At 45.8% G+C, this 9662-nt stretch overlaps 1 protein-coding gene across 1 annotated transcript in view; it reads left to right on the forward strand.

Annotated features, from left to right (window-relative positions):
* Positions 1 to 9370, forward strand: part of PTPN20 (protein tyrosine phosphatase non-receptor type 20) — a 108776-nt gene extending 99406 nt beyond the window's left edge. The window contains exons 15-16 of the transcript XR_010120517.1: positions 7968 to 8175; positions 9339 to 9370. The gene's annotated coding sequence lies outside the window, so the exon portion shown is untranslated. The remainder of the gene's footprint in view (positions 1 to 7967; positions 8176 to 9338) is intronic.
* Positions 9371 to 9662: the final 292 nt, after the last annotated feature.

Here is a 9662-nt window from a genome sequence, read left to right on the forward strand (position 1 = left end):
GAGCATTTTCTCATATGTTTGTTGGTTGCATGTGTGTCTTGTTTTGGGAAGTGACTGTTCATGCCCAAACCCATTAACTTCTCTTCAACATAGTCCTGGAAGTCCTAGCCAGAGAAATCAGGCAAGAAAAAGAGATAATACGATTCTAAACAAACAAACAAAAAAAACCCTAAAGACCCCACCAGAAGGCTCCTAGAAATGGTAAACAACTTCTGTAAAGTTTCATCAGACAAAATCAATGTACAAAAATCAGTAGCATTTCCATACACCAATAATGTTCAATCTGAGAGTCAAATCAAGAATAAAATCCTATTGACAACAGCCACAAAAAATATCTAAGAATACATCTAACCAAGGAGGTGAAAGATCTCTATAAGGAGAATTAATTACACGCTGAAAGAAATCACAGATGATGCAAACAAATGGAAGAACATTTCATGCTCATGATTGGAAGAATCAATATCATTAAAATGGTCAACTCACTTTTAAACTCTTCTTGTTGTCTTTTTTTGAGGGCCTCTCTCCTTTAGCTCTTCCTGTGTGGAAGCCGTAGTTTTCATCTACTGTGTATTCTTGAGCTGCCTGTTGCTTTCTTTTCTACGATCTTCGAATGGCTTCCTTGATTGTTCTTTTCCTCTTTGGAAGCCACTTTTCCTCCTCTCTGCCAGCTGTCGTTGACAGCTGGTGTTGAATCAGGGCAGAGGGCAACTCGGATTTTGCTCTGTTGTCTTCAAATCCATCCTCACCAACACTGTCCTGTAGGGGCAGGGGATGTCTCTGCTCCTCAGTTTCCAGCAGTACATAGTTTCTAAGGAGTGAATGAATGCAAATACCTGACTTTCACTGTGTAAACTCCTAGCATTTGGGTGAAGTAGGCCACCATAATGTCCTTTCGCTTTTAGAGAAACTGAGTGCCACCACAGGACCAAGAATAAGTAGCATAAGTATTGTCACAGAGAACCCTCAGGAGTTTTCCTTTTTCTTGGAATGAGAAGAGACACATTTGAGTTTTGATTCTGCAGTGCCAACTAGGATGATTACATAGATCACATTTGACAGATAGAACAGCACCTCTGGCTCATTCTCTCCCAGGCCATTTTTTGAGAGAGGCAAGCTAGTCATGGTGAATGCACAGTGGTGATGGGGGTCACATTTTAACTCATGCTGCTGTCCAAGGTGTTTGGGAAATCTGTCAAGCTAATCCTCCTGAATTTTGGAATTCCTGATTTGCTTAGAAGCTTCTGCTAATAACAGATAGACTCAAGACTTACTGGTTAAAAATGAAATAAGTCATAGTATATGTCAGCTGTGTCTAGGATTCAGCCCTCTATGTGTATAGTTGCTCAAAGACTTTAAAGCCCCCTGCCCTGACGGTCTCAGGGAGCTGGAGAAGCTGCCAATGATGATCAAAGGTGACATGAGACTCAGGCCCTGCTGACCCTGGTAGCAGGCCAGGGACAGTTCACTCACCGAGCACAATCTCAACCAAGGAAACAAAGGGACAAAGGGAGGACAAAAAGAAATAGACAGTCTTTGAATCAAAACAATGACTCAGCTGTGCAAGGCTCCCTTCACAATACTGTGGCTGGGCTAAGACACTTTTCCTCTTTGGCCTGACTTGATTTTATGTTGGCCTTGCACCACCCTGCACACAGGGTCCTCTGCGGGGTGCAGTTCATGTGCATGTTCTGCCCATGATGGGAAGTGGGATTGTGGGCATTTCTTTTTTTTTTTTTTTTTTTTTTTTTTGAGACGGAGTCTTGCTCTGTCGCCCAGGCTGGAGTGCAGTGGCGCAATCTCGGCTCACTGCAAGCTCCGCCTCCCGGGTTCACGCCATTCTCCTGCCTCAGCCTCTCCGAGTAGCTGGGACTACAGGCGCCCGCCACCACGCCCGGCTAATTTTTTGTATTTTTAGTAGAGACGGGGTTTCACCGTGGTCTCGATCTCCTGACCTCGTGATCCGCCCGCCTCGGCCTCCCAAAGTGCTGGGATTACAAGCGTGAGCCACCGCGCCCGGCCGGGCATTTCTTTAAGTAGAAGTGGCTGTCTGTCCTTTCCCAGATACCAGTAAGAATCTGAAACCCATTCGGTGTAATGTCTTTCCTAGGCCAGAATCATTCTGCTCCATCTGGAACACACGCTATTCTTGTGTTCCAGGCTGTGAGAACAAGCCTCAACCCTGCAGGGCTGCTGGGAAGGCAAGGTGTGGGTACCCAGATGGGTCCTGGTTGCTGAGATCAACTTTCACTTGTTTCTTTCTCGAGGGAAAGACACTGGGGAGACCAGCACCAGGCTGGGCTTAGAACAGCCACGTCTCCTCTCAGAACTGTTATTCTCCAATAATTCATGTAGAACTTCCTCTTACCAGCACCCTCGCAAAAATAATCCAACCCCCCCTTGAAAAAAAAGATAAAAAAGGAAAGAAAACAGACCGCTGTTTTACAAGCTGATTGTTGGGTTGATACTTTCAATACCTACGTCTGATATTAACCTTGGTTCAAACGTATTTCAATCTTTGCCATATTCATTTTGTATTATCAGTATCTAAGGTATTTTCTAGTCCCCAGAAACTTTGTTAAATGAGTGAATAAATAAATATTATGCAAGGTGGTAGCAGAGTGAGCTCATCCTGACTCTGAATATTAGCTACATGCCTGTTTCATGCACAACTTGGGCTTGGAGACAGCTCCAGCATGCTGGAAACCGCGAACCCACAAAGGAGGCAGCTCCACCCGGAGTGCCTCAACAGCCCTGGCCCTGCAGCACTCCGGACAGGCGCCCCTCTCACAGAGCCCAGCATGCGGCTCATGCCCAGAGATTATAAATCAAATCCCTGGAACGCCTTCAGATGGGATCACACCACAGCTGGAGGAATTTTCTTTTTTCCCCCAAACTTAGCACATCATAAAACATAGCCATTTGGGGAACGAGAACAGCCAGGAGGTGTTTTCGCCTTGGAAGCTCTATTCTGGGAAGTCCAGGAGGGTGTGGTCAGGACTGTGATACAGTCACACTGCCCAGGCAGCTAGGCCAGCAAGCACCTGGAGGGCCTCGCTCCACATTCTAGACTCCCCCGGACCGATGGGCTGGCTGCTGTGGCCCAGGGCTAGCCCGAACTAGCAGAAAAAGGTCTTGGCTCCCTCTACAGGGCCACCTCAGATTTGTGACATGCAGGCTTGCTGTAAGCGAGTGTAGGTTTGTCCTGGGTTCCACTAATCCCCACATCCATTTCTGAGTCCGTCAGCACCTGTACCTGGCCCAGGTAGGTATAATGCACCTCTGGTCCATGATGCCATAGGTGTCCAATACCTGCTTCCTGGCCTCAGTGAGCAGAATCCCTACCAGGTCCCTGTCCTGGGTCAGGGCAGGCAGTAGATGATCTCCATTGATTCCTCCCTTCCCTATGCAGGAACACTGCTCTACTTTCAAGAAGTGGAGTCTTTTCCTGCCCCTTGAATTGGGGGCAAACCTTTGACACTCCCTGACCAATAAAATGTAGACAAAGTGATGATTTTTAAGCCAGTCCTGATTCTGGCCCTTAAGAAGACCAGCAGCTTCTGCTACCCTGGGGAAGCCACCATCATGCTCTAAAGAAGCTAGGGCTAGACTAATGCCAAGAGGCCAGGTGAAGAGAAGCCACACGGATGAGCACCCAGGTGTGAAACAGTGATGATATCTGCCCAAGCAGGTTGCTGGCAAGATTGCGTGAGGCCACACGGACAGAGTGCTTAGAGTGAACCAGGCAGGCACTAGCAGTTGAGCCAGTATTCACTTCCTTCCCCACAGTTCTCTTGCCCTTCTGACTCTAGAGAGGCCATCTTTTATTCTGGCAGCCCAAGGGCCAAGAGGACAAACTTGAGTGAGTAACACTTTGCTGTTCTTCCAGCATGCTGAAGGAGAACACAGTGTTTGTTTAGTGCTGATACAGCACTTCAAATCTAGGCTGACTTGTAAAGCACACATTACATTTAAGAATTGCCTTCTGGCCCTTTCTGGAAGGCTTCCTCAGAGAGCCCAGTGGGCAGTACACCCATGTTACAAATGTGATGGTGACAACCTACAATGCCTAAGATTTGTCCAAAGCAGCCAAGTGAAACCCAGAATGGGTCTATATATGTACGCATTCACAGCCTGTCAAGAAGAAATTGCACTGGACAGTTGTTAAAAATGGCAAGAAAGGTTTCTGCAGTAGGGGAGAGAGGCAAGTATAGAACTGAGTTCAACTCTGCATACAGCAAAGACAGCTGAGGATTTATAGCCAAGGTGCAGGGGTATAGTCAGGTGTCAGTGGGTGGAAAATCACTGAGAGGAGCCTAATTAGATATCAAGGGTTGGGGGAGTCTCCATAAACTGAGTTCAACAGGCCAAGGCCTAGTCAAGAAGCGAGCTCAAAGGAGACTGACTAAAGTCTGGCAAGGAAGGAGTCCTTGTCAAGCCACACCTTCTATTTATTATCAGATTAAAATTCTCCAATATGTGTAATACAAATTCTACTTCCATCCATGCATCCTTCCACCCATCCATCCATCCATTTCACTTACTTTCTAGTTTAATTTTCCTTTCTTCATTTAGTGAATATTTCTATTTATGTCCTAAGTAAAAGGAGCAGCCTAATAAGCAATCTCTCCTATCATCTATCTATCTATCATCTATCTAATCTATCATCTATATCTATCATCTATAATCTACCTATTATCTCTCTATTATCTACCTATTGATCTAGCTACTATCTATCCATCATCTATCATCTATATCATCTATCATGTATCTGTCATCTTTCTAGCCTAGCATATACACATGCATGTCCAACTTCACGCATATGTACATATGTGTTTATTATATTTATGTCTGTATATATGGTGATATATACATTAGGTGATGTATGTGAGAGAGAGAGATTTGCGGTTGAAGCAGGCAATGTGAGAAAGGCACAGAGGTGAGAAGCAGCGTGGTGCATTCAGGGGACTGAAAGCTGATTAGCTTGACTGGAGCCAAGGGCAAGGGGATGGGCTGGCTTAGTTTATGTCCCTTGGGGGACCAAAGAGAAGGAGCAGATGGGACATATTAGCTTCACCAGGCAAAGGTCACCTTAATTGGAGGTTTAGGATCGTCACTGAAATAGGTGATAGTCCAGCCTAAGTGACCTGCAGTCTGTGGGAGGAGCCACCTGCTTAAGCGTGGCCCTACAGTCTCCCGAATGCACCTTTCTTAGACATTTATGTTTTTCAAGACCACCAGTCCCATGAGTCTCAGAAAAAAGACGGCAAGTACATAAATTACAAAAAAAAAAAAAGGTTTTCAAATGCCCTAGGGAGAATCGCTTCATCACAGGCTCCTCAGCATCTAAGCTGTTAGAAGTTTTGCAGTGCAGCAAACCCCAGGAAGAGCACATGCCCTGTAACCTACTATGGGAAGCACTAGGCTAAGACAGCGTGTTTCCTAGAGGCTTCTGCTCCCATTTACCATGCTGCCAGGGAGTAAGGCACTGGCACATCGGCAAGCATGCCTTACTCTGGAGATGAGCAGCATCGTTCATTCTAAGAGTGTCTACACCTCTCTCTGCCCCAGAGGAGCTGCTTAGGAAGCGCACACTGATAGGAGAGGTGGACATGGCGGAAGGCAGGCTGGGGCGCTGGGAGGGAGTGTAAACTGCTGCCGGGACTCAGGCAGGGAGAGAGGCCTAAGCTGAGTTTCCAGGAAACGGCCTTGTAGCGGGGCCTTGAGAGAGCTGGGTCTTTGACAGGTGGAGGGGGGGGCGTTCCAGGTGATGGAGAAAACAGGAGTCACTGCAGCACCAGGCAGGAGGTGGGATCCAGTCCAGCAGGCGAAGGACACAAACTTAGACTTGAGGCATTAGATGTGTCAAGTCATCAGTATAAGTCGGGGCGGGGGTGGGGGGCGGCAGGCAAAGCCCTGGCTCCCAATCTCTCCCTTTCCACATGCACCTGGTGTGTGCACGTGCACATGGGTAGCTCTGGCTCACTCAGGCAGTCATTCTTACCTGGGGGAGGGGGTGGGAAGGGAGCACGGACTTAACTCTGGGGGTGGGAAGGGAGCATGGACTTTATGAAAAAGCCTCTTGGGTGACTCTGATAGTCCCTATACTAGCCATCCCTTTTATTTTCTGTATTCTGCTGCTCTGACAGTTTGGGGCCTTGCTGCCCCTCCCAGGGCTGCTAATTCCTAAGGACAGTGAATAAGTCACCCAAGCGCATGCTTTTCAGACACAGACCAACCAGACCAGAGCTTACACCCTGAGTGACCCCCTCCAGGGGACTCTCACTCATAATCACTACTCACCTGCCCTAATCACCCAGGGCCAGGTGCCAGACACCTGGGCAGCCCCTGTGCCCCAGAGCCCTCTCCTATTATTCAAATTAGCTCATCTTAGGCCTGTTTACCTTGCCTTGCCTGTTGCTTTTCACAGAAACCTCAATAAAGGCTCTTGCCCACAGACTCCCACTCTCCTTGCCCCCTGACCAAACCCAGTGCTTCCCTGTTGGGATCTGACTGGGGCACCATGCCTCCTGTTTCTAGGCACCTGTGTGGAGGCCTCTTCCTTCATGACAGTCATTTTAATCCCTGCGTGTCTTACTACACCCGATTAAAACAAATCCCAAATATCCTTATGACAAGCCTGGGGCTAGGGTGATCAGGACAGTCCACTTGATGCCTATTGACCTGCGTAATTATTAATGACACCTCCTTCACTTTCAAAGGTGTCCCAGTTCAAAATTCTTCAGGACATTGGTATGGGCAAAGATTGTTCCTAGGTAATACCTTAAAAGTGGAGGAAACTCAAGCAAAAATGGACAAATGGGATTTACATCAAGCTAAAAAAATTCTACACAGCAAAGGAAACAATTAACAAAGCAAAGAGACAACCAACCTACAGAATGACAGAAAATATTTGCAAAATATCCATCTGACAAGAGATTAATAACCAGAATAGGTAAGGAACTCAAACCACTCAATAGCAAATAATAATAATAATAATCCAATGAGAAAAATATCTGAATAGACATTTCTCAAAAGAAGACATACAAATGGCCAACAGATATATGAAAAAAATGCTAAATGTCACTAATCATCAGAGAAATGCAAATCAAAATAATGCAATATCATCTTGCCACGGTTAAAATGGCTGTTATCAAGAAGACAAAAAATAGCATGCTGGCAAAGATGTGAAGAAAGGGGAATATTCTTACACTGTTGGTGGGAATGTAAATTACTACAGTCATTATGGAAAACAGCATGGCAGTTCCTCAAAAAACTAAAAATAGTACTGTATGACCCAGCCATTCCACGGCTGGGTATCTACCCAAAATAAAAGAAGTTGGCATATCAAACAGATATCTGCACTCCCACATTTATTGCAGCACTATTCACAATAGCCAAGATATGAAATCAACCTATGTCTATCAATGGATGCATGAAGAAACTACCATGCATATAAACAATGGAATATTGTTCAGCCTTTGAAAAGAAGGAAATCCTGCCATTTGCAAAAAAAGGATAAGCCTAGAAGACATACTAAGTAAAATAAGCCAGTCACAGAAGGACAAATACTGCATGATGTCACTTATATAAGGCATCTAAGTCAAACTCATAAAAACAGTAGAATGGTAGCTGCTAGGGTCTGGCAGGGGGAAGAAATGGGGAATTGTTTTTCAAGGTATAAAGTTTCTGTTATGCAAGATGAGTAAGTTCTGGAGATCTGCTGTACAGCAAAGTACCCATGGTTAACAATATAGCATTGTGCATTTTAAAATACATTAAGAGGACAGAGTTCATGTTAAGTGTTCTTACAAAAAAACTGTGACTTACAAAAGTACACAAATTTTTGGAGGTGATGAATATGTTTAGTTCCTTAGTTGTGGTGGTGGTGTGTGCATATGTCCAAACTCATCAAGAGGTATACATTAAATGTGTGCAATTTTCTGTATATCAATTCTATTTCAATACAGCTAAAAAATAAAAATTTAAGAAGTTAGAAGACAGAAAACTGGAGGAAGTTAGAAGACAGAAAAATGGAAGGAGGTCAGGAAGGAATCAGGAAGCTGAGAGATTTAGAGTCCAGAGGGAAATGTTTGTTTCAAAAAGAGGAAGGGTATTTCTCAGAAAAAGACACACTGGGGGAAGATAAGACACATTCTGAGGAGAAGGGGAGAGAAGGTGAGAATGTCATTATAGGGTGAAATTCTCAATAAATTATGAAGTGAATTCATCTGGTATGAGTTTGGGACGTGGGGGTGGGTTTGTGGACTGGGGAAAAAGAAGGAGATTGGGAACAGCTGTTGGGACGCTAGCAAGGGATGAAGAGCTGGGCTGTGCAGCAGCCTGAGGGGCTGGTGGAGGTTGCCCGGCTCATCAAGGAGCCAAGGCACACAGTTGCACAGCTTCCCCTCCATGTCGCACTGGCCAGGAGATAGAGGAAGGCAGGTGGTGGCTTATCCATGGTTTGTTCCTGACAAGGCAGCCATAGAAAGGGGGACTTTGCAGGGGTTTGGTCTGTGTGTGAGGATATAGCTGAAAATGGTTTCAGGAGGGACTTGCAGGATAAAAGAATGGGGTGTTCTTTATGGAAATAAAAAGCAGGTGAACCAGGCCTGGGGAGAAGTGGAAGGGGAGGCAGATCATGGCCAATGACGGCAATGTCAGAGGGCTTGGCCTGGGAGCTGGTTTGATTTTTGAGGGATGAAGAAACCCAAGATGAGGATGTTTCTGTGTGTGGCTGAGAAGAGTGGAGTCAGAGGCCACCAGAGAGGGCCTGGGAGCAGGGTTTCAGTAGAGTCAGAGCATGGAGGTTGGTGTCCTCTCCCATCCTGGAGACAATGGCAGGGGGCAGAGTGAAGAGGGTGTTGAGGGTCTGGGCCCCCAACCTCTGAGAAGATGGAACTTTGTGGGGGTGTGCTGTCAGGGAGTGGCATTATTTTCCAGTGATGTGGTGAACACGCCACCATGGAGTGGACACAGATAATGTGGTGGGGTTGTAGCGCAGTTAAGATGATTAGTAAGGAAATGGAGCGTCAAAATCACATGTTTCTTCTTGATATGATCAGTAAATACACAACCTTGCAATTATCATACAGTTTTTTTTTTTAACAATCTGTTGCATATCTAGGCCAGTGCTTCTTTCTGAAGGGGATAACTTTAGTGGTGATAGAAAACAAAGATCATTGTCCTTAAAAACCTGGAAAGTAATTGTAGAGACATAAAGTAACTAGGAACCCTCTAGGTTTGCATTCAAAGCCTGCCATTCCATGCTGAGGGCTCTGGGCCTCAGGCTTCTCATTTCAAAGACAGACATGGGAACTCCTGTGTTGTCTGCCTTCTAGAGTGTGGCCAAGAACTGGGGTGAGAAGAGGAGGCGAAGGGGCGTCAGGCACACTCAGCCCCACCTGCACAGCAGTGTAAGCGTGTGCTGTAAGAGTGTGGCTGGGTTTCAGAGAAGGTAAGAGATGGGAAAGGCTGGGGTTGCACAGGGAGAAGATTGAATAAACTGTGCGAAGAGTCTTGGGCTGGTTCTTTAGGAGGAAAGTCTGGTATGAACAGAGAACTATTATTGTCCTAGAAATGAGGAAATTGGGAGAATACAGATCATCAGAGTCCACCTAATTAAGGCTGGGCTTAGTCACCCTAACAGGAAATCTGGGAGCCTG

This window comes from Symphalangus syndactylus, chromosome 4 (assembly GCF_028878055.3).
Source record: "Symphalangus syndactylus isolate Jambi chromosome 4, NHGRI_mSymSyn1-v2.1_pri, whole genome shotgun sequence".
Taxonomy (NCBI): domain Eukaryota; kingdom Metazoa; phylum Chordata; class Mammalia; order Primates; family Hylobatidae; genus Symphalangus; species Symphalangus syndactylus.